Source organism: Tamandua tetradactyla, chromosome 9 (genome assembly GCF_023851605.1).
Source record: "Tamandua tetradactyla isolate mTamTet1 chromosome 9, mTamTet1.pri, whole genome shotgun sequence".
NCBI lineage: Eukaryota > Metazoa > Chordata > Mammalia > Pilosa > Myrmecophagidae > Tamandua > Tamandua tetradactyla.
Genome location: NC_135335.1, coordinates 108886502 through 108899027, shown reverse-complemented (window position 1 = coordinate 108899027; position 12526 = coordinate 108886502). Strand labels below are relative to the sequence as shown.

The window sequence follows — 12526 nt, the reverse complement described above, 5'->3', positions numbered from 1 at the left end:
CCCAGGTCCCCGGCATGGCAGGCAAGAATTCTGCCATTGAGCCACTATCGCACCACCATTGGGATGACTTTTAACCACACTTTTCATTTGGGAGTTTTAGGCCACTAAGATAGCATAAACTTGAGTCCAAATTCCCAAACCTGAGGCTAAGGCAGAGAAAATTCTCTTTGTGGGATAGGTGCTTCCAATGAGGGCACAGTCCTTTAAGGTGCTGGTTTATTCAGACTCTCAGGATTCGTCTCCAGTCCACATGGATATGGCTCATGATTTAGACCTCTAAGGTCATCATGTACTAGGAAAAAATGGTGGCTGTAGATTTTTAAATATGTCCACAAATTCTGCAATACTTCTCTCTTTGAAAAGTTGAAACTAATTCCCCTTCCCTTGAGTATGGCTTGGACATAAGGAATTAATATGGTGAAAATGATGGTATGTGACTTTTAGGATGAGGTCATAAAGACATCGTCATCCTCCTTGTTCTCCTTGAATCATTCACTGTAAGGGAAGCCAGCTGCCATGTTGTGAGGACACTCAAGCAGCCCTATGGGGGGCAAACATGACATGGACCAAAGACTTGCTGCCAAAAAGCTATGTGAGTGGATCATCTTAGAGGCCAATCTTTCAACCCTAGTCAAGCCTTCAAAAGCCTAGCCTTGGCCAATATTATGGCTATAATCTCTGAGCCAAAGCAACTCTGCTAAATAGTGCCCAAATTCCTAATCCACAGAAACTATGAGGTAATATATGTATACCACTTTAGTCATCTTAATTTTAGGGTAATTTGTTTCTGGACACTAGCTTATCTCTTAATTCTGTTTTCTCATTGTTTCTGACCTCCAGTTATTTCCTTTACTTCCTGTATAGCCACACTTTTAAAAAGATGCTTATTACATCTTATCCAACGTTTCAGAGAGTTCTTTATTGGGAGAAGTTTCTGTACATATTGCTGAAAGCAGAAGTCTTCATATATGTTACCAAATCCTCTTATACAATCTAAGCCTATTGAAGTAGGTTCATTAAGCTCATTATGTAGGTTAAGAAGACTAAGTATTCTTCTCAAGTTCACACTGCCTGATACACAAGTTCACACTGCCTGGAGCTGGAATCTAAACCCAAGTATGACAAACTCTAAAGCCCATACTCTTTTTAAAATCATAAGCTGTTTTTCATGGAGAGAACTGAAAGCAGTGTTGCCAACTCTTAGTTTCCCAGCCATTCAAATATATAGCAAACAATAGTTGATCTTAAAGACAGGGATATGTTGACTTGGTTTCAGAGGCTTAGAAGGCTTGCTTCATCCAGGTTGGTATCTTCTAGCTGGCTGGCTGGCAGTCTTTGGGGTTTTGGTTTTTTATCACATGCATATCCTCTCTCTTCTGGGTTCCACTGACTTCCACTTTTTGACTCATAACTTTTTCTCCCTATGTCTAAATTTCATTCAGTTTATAAAGGACTCCGGTAATCTGAATTAAAGTCCAAACTGATTCAATTAGCCATAATTAACTAAAAATAACATCTCAAAAAGTCCTATTTACAATGGGATCACATCCACAGGAATCAATTAAGACTAAGAACAAGTTTTCCTGGGTTACATAATTCCATCCCCAGCACCATCTATCTAGTGCATCCTTGGGAATGAGTGGTTAGGAAAGGAATAAAGTGGGAAGAAATAGTGACAGAACCCGAGGGCCCTGTTTTCAGTGTGTTAAGTCTTTAGAAGGGCTACTGTGAGTGTTTAGCTGATGGACCACCAGCCGGGTCCTTGGAAAAGTCATCTGGCTCTGTAACTGTTTCCTCTTCTACTTTCCAAAGTGGTCCCCAGGGAACTACTCTCATATTTTAGTCTTGAGTGCTGTCTCCTTCCACACAGATTTTCTAGGCGAACTGGGCTGCTTAGATGACTTCTACTCGTGCAGACAACTCCTTGTTCGCTTTGCAGCCCCACCTCCTTGTCTTTTCTAGACCTGTCTTTCTTGTCATCAGCTGGAAGGATGCATAACCAAATGATGAGCTCATGGTATCACATACCTGGAAGCGAGTGATCTAACTGACCTACGCTTAGATTCAGAATGGGGCCATAGGAGCAATATCTGTCATGTATGCTCGTGATGATTAAATGCTATAATGTGTGTAAAACCCAGTGCTGAAGTCGAATAAATGGCAGTTCTCTAGAAAGTTTATTCAGTTGCTGTTGTTTGGTGACACTGTAGGAAAAGGTTCATTTGTATGCATTTTTCAGGTTTCATATTTCATTGTAACACAAATGTAATTTCAGTGAAAGCAACAGGATGAGAATATACAAAGCCTACCCTATGGCCTCTCCCAATCCTGGGATTTAACATCATTAAGAAGGCTATTCAGACAGTTTAAGGCTACATATTTGCAGATGGGATTTTAAGGGTGAGAGCTCATTTGTAACCCTAAGGTGTTTAAACAACTTGGCAACTTGATCTCACATCCCCCCAGCACTATTTTAACTCCTCCAGCCTCCTATCTGCCAATCCAAGCCCTACTTTCAGGACCACCTGTCAATTGCTATAATGGCTGGGGCTTTGTGAGACTCCCAGCTGTAACCTGAACTCCACAACTGTTCAGGGGATGCTACAGCTGCTGCAAATTTTGTAAGTTTTCCAGTGTTATATAGTAGCTGAGGTTCAGTGGCATGCCTTTGGAAAGTTTCCATGTATTCATGTACTCATTCACCAAAATGTGTCAAATACTTAGTAAAGGACAGGCCCTGTGCTAACTAAGCCTCAGGAATATGAAGGGTGAAAATAGGACCACTGTCTTGAAGGGGCTCACAGATCAGGAGGTGGCATAGACAGCCAAACGCATATTATCACACAGCATTGTGGCACAAGAATAGAAAACAACACACACTATGACATGGGAGAAAATAATTAATCATCCAAGATGAGAGGATAGGTCGGGAGAAGGATGGTTCCCACAAGGGTGACATTTGAGTGGACTTCTAAATATTCCTCTCAGCTTTCCAACCAATACTTATATTTACTCAGGCCTTGCCTCCCTCCCTTCCTTCTGAAATCACCACCCAAATCTTTTTCTAGCCCCCGTGTTATTGTCAAACAAGTCCCCCACTTCCTAATCAATCCCTTCTTTGTGCCCACATCTCCCACCCCCAGTGCATACCCAGAGGCACCTGTAGTTGGAAACTAAATTCTCCTGTTTCTCCCTCTGCCTTTTCCTTCCCACACCTGGGCTTTTCCCTCCCAATTAGCTCCTCTTCCTCCAGCATATGCTGGTCCCCTCTCATTCATTGGACACATATTATCAGAATCATCTTCCTTACTGTCACTTAGCTCAGATCACTCTTCTTTTCATACACCTATATAGGCTCCCAGTTGCCTCCCAAATCTGTTTTAACTCCTACAATCTAGGGCTTCAAGGCCCACCACCAATTAGCCTTGCTTTAGCCAACTGCTGTCTACTCCTGCAAAGCTCTGCTTGACATGCTTTGCTCTGACCAGGCAAAGCTGCTTCCATGACTCCTTTCCACCTGCATGGCCACCTCTGAGCATGTGCCATCCCAAAATCACCATATATGCACATACATGTGTGTGCATGTGGCTGTGCTGAGGAGGGAGGGAAAGAGAGGGCAAGGCAGCCACTCTCCTCCAACATTCTATTACAGGTGGAAACTACAATATGTGAGCACCACAAGTATAGATGGGAGAAAGACACAGACTGTGCGGATGGATATCAAGAAGGGAGGAGCTGCTGACCAGTCCTCAGGGGCTAGTAATGGGCTAAAGTAGGGATGCAAGGGCCGCTCTTGCTTCTGTGTTGCTCTGCCTTACCTGTTCTTCAGGTGAGCTCTCAGGGTCCCTTAGAGCTGTCAGTTGGATCATATCATTCCCCTGCTTAAAGCCCTTCCACAGCTTCCTCTCAGGGTGGAACAAAGCTCTGACTTCTTACCCAGAAAGCCTTGTGTGGTCTGAACTCGCCTCTTTCTCCAGCATCATCTCATACAACTCTCCCTTTTACTCACTGTGCTAGAACCACTCTGCTGTTTTTCCAGTTTCTGGACTATGTCTGGTTCCCCCAGGGCAGGCCCTTTCCACTTGCTGTTCCCCCATCCTGATGCACTCTTGACCACATTCCTTTCCATCGTTTGGCTCTCAGCTTACCTGTCCCTGACCACCTTCACTAAAGTAGGACCTCCTTACAATTTCCTATGACAGCGACACTGTCTGCTTCTTTCACAGCATTAGTGAGAGTTTGCAAACCTACAAGTTGTCATATGTTTTCTTGCTGCCTAATAGGTTGTAAGTTCTGTGAGAAAGGAAAGCATTTGCCTTGTTCACCGACATGCTCCAGCAAAATGCCTGGCACAAAGTAGAAGGTTAGTAAATATTTGTTGAATGACTAAGTCCTGTTCATTCAACATTATGTGGATTTTCCCAAAGCACAGGCACTCTATGAATGATGAAGAAAAAATACTCTGGTATCAGAAGGTTCAATCTAAAATGCCTTGAATTATCTAATCCACTAAGCTACTATTCCTTGCCTTTCAATAGACTCCTACTTTCCAGGCATTTTTTTCAAATTAACCCTTCCTGTACCTAGTCAAGGACTTGATTCAAATGCCTACAGAGGCCAGGTAGGTAAGTGAGTGGGGTGGGCCACAGATGGGACTATAGGGGTTGCTGGGGACCACGGCAAGCTGCTGAGCTTACGTCCCATATGAAGGAGACATTCCCTGCTCGGCCCTGGTTTATGATTACCATGCAAGAAAATCAGGCCTTATATGTTAGATTTTTCCAATTTTTCTAAAAAAGCTAAAAATCTGAATTTCTATATGAAACATCCAGATTTTTACAACATGGTAGGGGCCAGAAAAAAATAGTTCTGCAGTCTTTGTCACCCTGTGTGCTGAGTTGAAATTGCTATGTACCCCAGAAAAGCCATGCTCTTCTATTCCAATCCTGCAGTGCAGACCTACTGTGGGAGGGACCATTTGATTACATTGTTTCCATGGAGCTGTGACCCACCCAATTCAAGGTGGGTCGTAATTCTTCACTGGAGTCCTTTAAGAGAGCTTATGGAGGGAGAGAGCTTAGGAAGAAAATGCCTCTGGAGAAGCTGAGAGAGAAAGAAACACCAAAGTCATTTTGGAGACAGCCGTTGAAACAAGAACCAGGAGAGAAGTCCAGCAGACATCGCCGTGTGCCTGCCTGTATGACAGAGGAACTCAGGATGCCAGCAGCCTTTCCTCTAAGAAGGTATCTTTCTTTGGATGCCTTAAATTGGACATTTTCTTGTCCTTAGAATTTAAATTTGTATCCTACTAAATCCCCTTTGTAAAAGTCAGTCCATTTCTGGTATGTTGCGTTCCAGTCTTAGCTAACCAAAACAATTGATAGGCAACTTCTGGTCTATCCTTTCAAGGAAGTTGCTTGGCACCTATGTTCCCGTGTGGTTGGTGAGCTGTCACTCCTGTAGCTGATGCCAGGCTTCAAGCTCCCAATGGCAGAAATGACGCCCTTCCCTTTCTTACAAATCCCTTCTCCGTGCCCCACCCTCCACCCCCCACCCGCCCTGCAGACACACACACACTAAATACCTAGTGGGCTCTGCGCGCAGTTCTTCCTGTCAATGCTGGTGTTGGACAGAGCGTTTCTTATGAAACCAGCAGCCAGTCTGGCTGTTTCATTAGCAGAAGCCTTGCCTGTTACTGCAGAGGCACAGCTCCTGGTGCAAGGCTCATCTATTTGGTCCATCCTTCCATCAGTGTAAGAGTTATAGATGCTTTCCACCGTAATTACTCTCCTTCTGCCATAACGTCTTTTTTGAACAGTATCTACATCCTTTGTTCTAAACTCCAGTCTCTTTTGTACTATGATGATAATGTTAACTTTGTAATTGTGCTGAAGTCAGCCAACTAAAGCAAAGCCTTATTCAGCCAGCATCGTCAGGAAACAAGGTGTTCCACATGATTAAATTGTCCAGATCAACAATGAAGGAAGAATAAATGGAAACATCCCAAAATACATTGTACTTCTTATTGCTTTCTTTGTTTGCAAATTATCATATATAAATATATTTATTTCAGTATCGAAGCAATAGGATAAACAGTAATAATTAAGTCTTTGTCCACCCCACTTCCCCCTTTTAATGGATATGACCATTATCATCACTAGCAGGTTACCAGATATATCGTTCCCAAGGTAGTCTATATATACATAAGAATGTGTGTATGAGTTTTTTTTCTCACAAATGGTGGCATGCTGTGACACTGTTCTGCATCTTGCTTTTCTAAAACTTGTATCTTGCTCATTCCTTATTATTGCATAAAGAGTGCCTCGTTCTAAGTATTGGCAGCCCCTGTACCCTTGTAGGGGCGCAGCACTATCTATTTAAGCAGCCCTCTATTGATGAACCTATAGCTGTTTCCAGTCTTTTGCTATTGTAAAAAATACTGCAGGGTGCATGGATGGTTCAGGGATAGAATGCTCACCTTCCATGCAGGAGACCCGGGCTCGAGTCCCAGACCATGCAACATTCCCCTCAAAAAAACTACTGTAGTTATGATCTCTGTACTTACTCCATACTACACTTGTTCAAGTATATCCGAAGGTTGAATTTCCAGGAAAGAATCACTGGGTCTAAGAAAGGATATGTGCACTATCATTTTAATAACTATCATCAAATTACCTTCCATAGTGTTTGCATCAAATGTTTCCTCCTGCCCTCAACATATGAGAGGACTTGTTTCCCCAAGTCTTCCTCAACACACTGTGGATCAAATATTTCTTTTAAAAATCTGTCATTAAGTGAGTAAAGAATGTTAATTAACTTACTCTTAATTTGCAGCTTTCTAATTATGAGTGAGGTCGAGGATCTCTTCATATTTTAAGAGCCATTTGTATTTCTCCTTCTTGTCAGATCCATTGGCCATCGCTTGTTAATGCTAACTTAATAAACTTGACAAAATTTAGCTGTCCCTTGAGGATTGATTCATTATGATTCATTAATGGGAATGCTTTTTTGAGCTCGTGTATTTGTTTTTGTTTTTATAGTTGTCCTCTTTTTTCCTGTAGGTTTCAGCAAATGAACTTTCACTTCCTGTTTCCCTCAATGTGTCTTTTGAAGCCTCTGCTCCCTCTTGCTGCCTCTGAGAATAAGAGTTTCTGATACTAAAATGATGACACCTGAAGAATGTTCTGGAAGCTGATTTGTGAGTTGAGTCCCATACAACACGACACATCTACTTTTTACATCTATTTCAGTAGGTCATTTCGGAGCCTTTATTATTTCCTGGTTTTGGGGCTTTGTTCAGAACATTCAAATTTGTCTGATAAATGAATTCCCAGTTCTGGAACAATTGAGGGTAATCACAGTCTCGGAAGCCCTAGTTTTGGGTAGAGCCACGGGCCTTCGTGTTACTTTAAATATAAACACACTTGCCCTGAAAAGAAGAAAGTTTGCGTGCTCTCTCTCCCCTGAAGTAGCAATATGAACTTATATTTCTGGAAAACTTTAAACAAATGATTTTTCGACGGTATTTCAAGCGGTGGCTCAGTGCAATGCCTGTGCTTGCCACAAATGAACATGTCTGTGTGTCTCAGTCACTGCTGTTTCCCGTGAGTCACCCAGGAAGGGATCCTCTGCCACGGTGGCCCAGCGTCTCCCATAGATGGCAGTAAACACACTTTTTTTTTTTTTTAGCCCTTTTCTTCATCTTTCATTGAAATCAGGCTCCTCCAGGGAAAGAAAATGAATGCTGAAACTGTGGAGTAATAATTAGCAAACAGACTCTAGTCATTTGAAGAATTGGCAAGAAGCTTTATTGAAGGAGGTAATAATAGTCATATTTTACACTTCTAATAGGGTCTTTTATCTCTAGACCTCGAAGAGCCTGTCTGAGTCATATAAAGGAAATTAAAAGAAAAAAAAAAAAAAGAAAAGCTAGGTCAGAAGTCAGGAAACGTGGACTCTGTTTGACATTCAGTCTGGCTGTCTCATTTCAAAGTGAAAGTAGAATGTCTGTTGCATTTAAATACAAGAAATTTATGTAGGTTAGAAAGGAAAAGGCGAGCAAAGCACTGTGAGATAAATGTTCCCAGGTTAATTCAGAAAGTGTGCTTTTCTCCAAGTTGTTTTCCTGTGAAAATAACAATAAAGCTTGAAATACTTTGCCTTCTATAAATGCATGGTCAGCATTGATATTCGCAGTGCACTTGACAAATTGAGAAAGCATTTTTATAACCTCTTTCATACATCAAGGCATAATTATCAGCATATCCTTGTATTTGAGGCTCGAATAAATACAACGACAGATGAATATCAGCCCTATGAACTTGGCATCATTCATTCTTTATCTCTGGCAGGGTGGTAGCAGAAGAAAATGACTCCTAACATGAGTACACAGCAAACACCTCGAATCTACAAGATATGTCTGCCCTTGTTCCACACTAAATCTGCATCTTCAATTTCCCACAGAAACTCCAGATCTATTGAAATCTTGGAACATTAAAATTCTCTTTCATTGTTGCCAAGGTTTAGTAACTTGACAGCCAGAAGACAGATACCCTATTTGAGGGAATGTAGGTTTGGGGGAAAAAAAAAAGAAGAGCAGATTTTCCTGGTGCATTAAAATTCACTTGGAGCTTGGTAGGACATGCATGTTCTTTCATAACACCCATCGGCTGTGTAACTTTGACTTTGGGCAAGTTAATTCACCTCTTTGAGCACTGATTTCCTCATTGTAATCATTCTCACCTCACAAAAGTTGGTGTAAGCCTTAAATGAAATCATGAATCTAAAAGCATTTAGCCTAGCGCCTAACATTCAGTAGGTGTTCAATAACTACTGGTCATTAAAAGTCTACACATGCACACATAAATATACATGCATACTTATAGGAGAGACAGTCCGAGATCCAGACTTCTCTTGGGTTGCCCTGTGCTTCAGAGATTTAGGTAAATTGGTTTAAATCCCCAAATTCAGACCTCATTAGTCCTCCTTAAAACACTTACACCTTCATGAACACACTTTGTTATGATTTCTTCCAATTTTTCTCCTAAATCCAAGAGTCTCAGGTGAATTTGATGCCCAGGCAGTTAAAACATAGACCTCAGCATCTTAGCCATTTTTCCATCCTCTCTCATGAATTTTGTGAATCTGGTAAATTGATGGGAAAACTCACATCTGAAGAGAGATCGGGTCTCGCTGATCTTGAAAATGAAGAGAGTCGTTTTGCTGACCCACCCTCATTCCCTACTCTTTTCTAAAAGTGCAGGCTTACAACAGGGAACTCGCCTACCCGTTTAGCCCCACCCCTGGGAGTTGGTGCCCAGTCCTTTCCCAACCTTTACAACTGCTTCTCTGGTGGGGAATAACCTGGCTCAACTATCTAGATTCTTCCTGCCTCCATGGAATTTTGCAAAATGCAATTTCTTCCCTTTTATAATACATCATTATGATTAACTCACTGTAAAGCTCAACAGTCAATATTCTCATAGATAAAGCTGTTCTTTCAATTTTACGGAACAATCTATTCTATGTGCTTATATATAAGAAAACACTAATGAACAGTAGTATTATCTATCTCATACCCTAAGAGGCATTCCTACATAACTGAAACTGTTCTTTGAAGGACTATTTGTTTTCTAAGATTTTAGACAGTTTGCATATGAAGTGTCTCTCTCCATCTTCATTGCATCTATTCTTGTCTGGGTTTTCTTTTTTGATTTTTGTATTTTTGGGGGTGCATGGTCTTGGAATCGAACCCGGGTCTTCCTCATAGAAGGCTAGCATTCTATCACTGAACGACCCATGCACCTTGCTGATTTTTTTTTAACCTATGGATTTATTACATAGAGTTGCTATAACAAGTTACCACAAACCAGATGCCCTAAAACAACAGAACCTGATTCACACACAGGTTTGGAGGCCGAAAGTCTGAAATCAATGACAGCAGGGACATGTTCCCTCCAAAGGCTCTAGGGGAAGATCCTTCCCTGCCTCTTCCTACCTTGTGGTAGCTGCCAGCAATCCTTGGCGTTCTTTGGCTTGTAGACCCATCGCTGAACCTCTGTCTCCACCATTACATGTCATTTTCCATGAGTGCCCCTGTGTCTTCATATGGCCTTCTTATATGGACACCAGTCATTAGATTTAGGGCCCACTTTGATCTAGTAGGACCTTACCTTAACTTGATTATATGTGCCAAGACCCTACTTCCAAATAAGGTCAAATTCATAGGTATAGGGGTTAAACTTAGGGAAAAACAATTCAACCCAGAGCAGCCATCAGTATGTATAATTCGTCTCTTTTTGGTGGTTCAGAGCCCTCAGTATGTGTAATTGTGATGGTGCTCTTCCCTCCTGAGCACCTATGGGAGTAGACAGGGCACTTGCCCCTGCACTGAATGACCCTCGACTATTGTGTGCTTAGACTTCCTGCATTTGGGGTTACCCTCCCCACTCTTTTGTCTCCTTATCTATTTTTGCTGTTACAAATGTATACTCTCTCTAACAGTAATCCTCTCACCTTTTTAGTTTCCATTTCCAGCTTCCTGTGTACTGATTGATGAAAACAAGGCAATCATTAAAAGTGGCTTTAAATAAAAAATCACTGGCATAAAATAATATCCCATAAGAACCCCACTATGAGCAAAATGTTTGAGCTTAGATACATAGACTTTCTTTTGTGTACTTTTAGCTGCTCACGGTCTTTTAGTTGATATCTCTTAGTTCTTGGCTGTATTTTTATATTATTTAAGTCCTTGGAAAAGTGATATCCCAAAGAGTGACGTGTCACTATTAGTTTCCCACTGCTCTCATTTAAAAACTCCAGACCAATGACATCCCAAGGCTAAGATCATGGCACTGTGGACCAGCCAGCATCTACTCCAAAACTGATTGGAGCTCAAGTCAAAATGCTTGCAATAAAGTTTGAATGTTACCCTTGGACATAACCATAAAAAATGCATTCATACTTAAGGAAAGCCATGTATGACCAAAATCTTAAATAAAAATATTTCATACGAAGGCTAAAGTTCATCACTTAACAAAAGAGTATAGTGTGTGTAATCAGTAAAGCCAGGCAAGTTTAATTATCAATTAACATTCTCATTTCCATGCTGTCATAGTTTACTTTAAGGAGAAAGTAATTAATTGTTCTTTCTCTGTCCCCTCCCTCTGTTGATCCTTCTTTGCTGTCTCTCTTATTTTCTTTCTTTATAAGAATCAGTGATTCTCTTTTTTATTGATGACAAAATATTCAGAAAAATAAAGGAGGGGGCTACCAAAATGCCTTATGTCTAGGCTGAGGCAAACTATTAATATAAATGCCGGTAGCAAAGAACTTTTCCCTTTCTAACTGTGGTATTTTGAATTATGTATCCCAACAAAAGACATGTTCTTAATCTTTACCCACATCCCTCTGGGTGAGAACCCCTTGTAAATATGACCTTTTGAAGATGTTATTTTTTTGAAAAGATGTGGCCCAGCTGAATCAGAGTGGGCTTTAATCCGTGACACTGGGGTCCTTTATAAGCAGAAGAAATTCAGATGCCATCGGTCTGAGAAAGCCACTGAAGCAAAGAATAGGTAGTCTTTTGGAATCAGGAAGAGCAGAAACAAGGAGAGAGAAATCACATGACAGGAGGCGGAGATTCAAGTCTAGGGACCCCAAGGATCACAACAAGCCAGCACCAGAATGTTACAAGCTTTGCAGAGAACTTCTGCTCTTTATTTTGGACTTTCAGCCTTCCAAATTGTGAGCCAATAAATTCTTGCTGTTAAGCCAACGCATTGTCTGGTATTCGCCACAGCAGCTTGGCAAACTAAGACACTTTGAGAGTAACCGTGCTAATTTAAAAAAAAAAAAAAAACACCTTAATATCTTGCTTGATTTTCACAGTATGAACATGTTTCTCCAGAGTTTCACATTATTAACACTTGAAAATTAAACCCTTTTATAGTTCAGGGAATATTTCTGATTCCTCTCGCACAGTGTGTGAAATTCCAGTGACAACGATGACTTCAATGCATGCATGACAGTCATTCAGATGTTCCCTGGCTGTAGAACTCCATTTAGGGGGGTGGCCAGATGAGCTCCCTAAGTTCATGACAGGTGTGTATCTTCCGGAAAAGATCCTTCCTTGCAAGTCTATGTCTATGTGCTTTTCTTTTAGGGAAGATACCATTGCACCAAAGAGCCAAACTGTCTGAGTTAAAATTCTGATGTTGAAGAAGCTACTCAACCTCCCTGTGCCTCAGTTCCTGTATCTCTGAAAAGTAGCCAAATAATATTTATTTCATAGTGCTGTTTTAAAGTTAATCTACTTGATAAATACAAAGTCCGTAGAATAAAGGGCTGAAACATAGTAGCACTGTGTCTGTTTTTTATTGCTGTTTTCATTATGCGTATTGAGGACCTCAAGATCTAAAGCACATAATATGAAGTGTGGATTTTTAAGGGCTTGCGTTTTGGAGTCAATTTCCTTCTGAATTCCAGACTTTGCTGGGTCACATCCTGGTTTTGTGACCTTGGGCAA

General features: G+C 41.1%; 1 long non-coding RNA gene across 2 annotated transcripts; it reads left to right on the top strand.

Moving 5' to 3' along the window:
- Positions 1–498: 498 nt before the first annotated feature.
- LOC143646268 (uncharacterized) lies at positions 499–12291 on the top strand. 2 transcript variants are annotated; one of them, XR_013157431.1, is made up of 6 exons: positions 509–737; positions 3653–3829; positions 4284–4363; positions 4953–5243; positions 7062–7198; positions 12164–12291. It is a non-coding gene; the product is annotated as an uncharacterized LOC143646268 (long non-coding RNA). The 2 variants fall into 2 exon arrangements; XR_013157430.1 differs by lacking the exon at positions 3653–3829 and having other exon boundaries at positions 499–592.
- Positions 12292–12526: the final 235 nt, after the last annotated feature.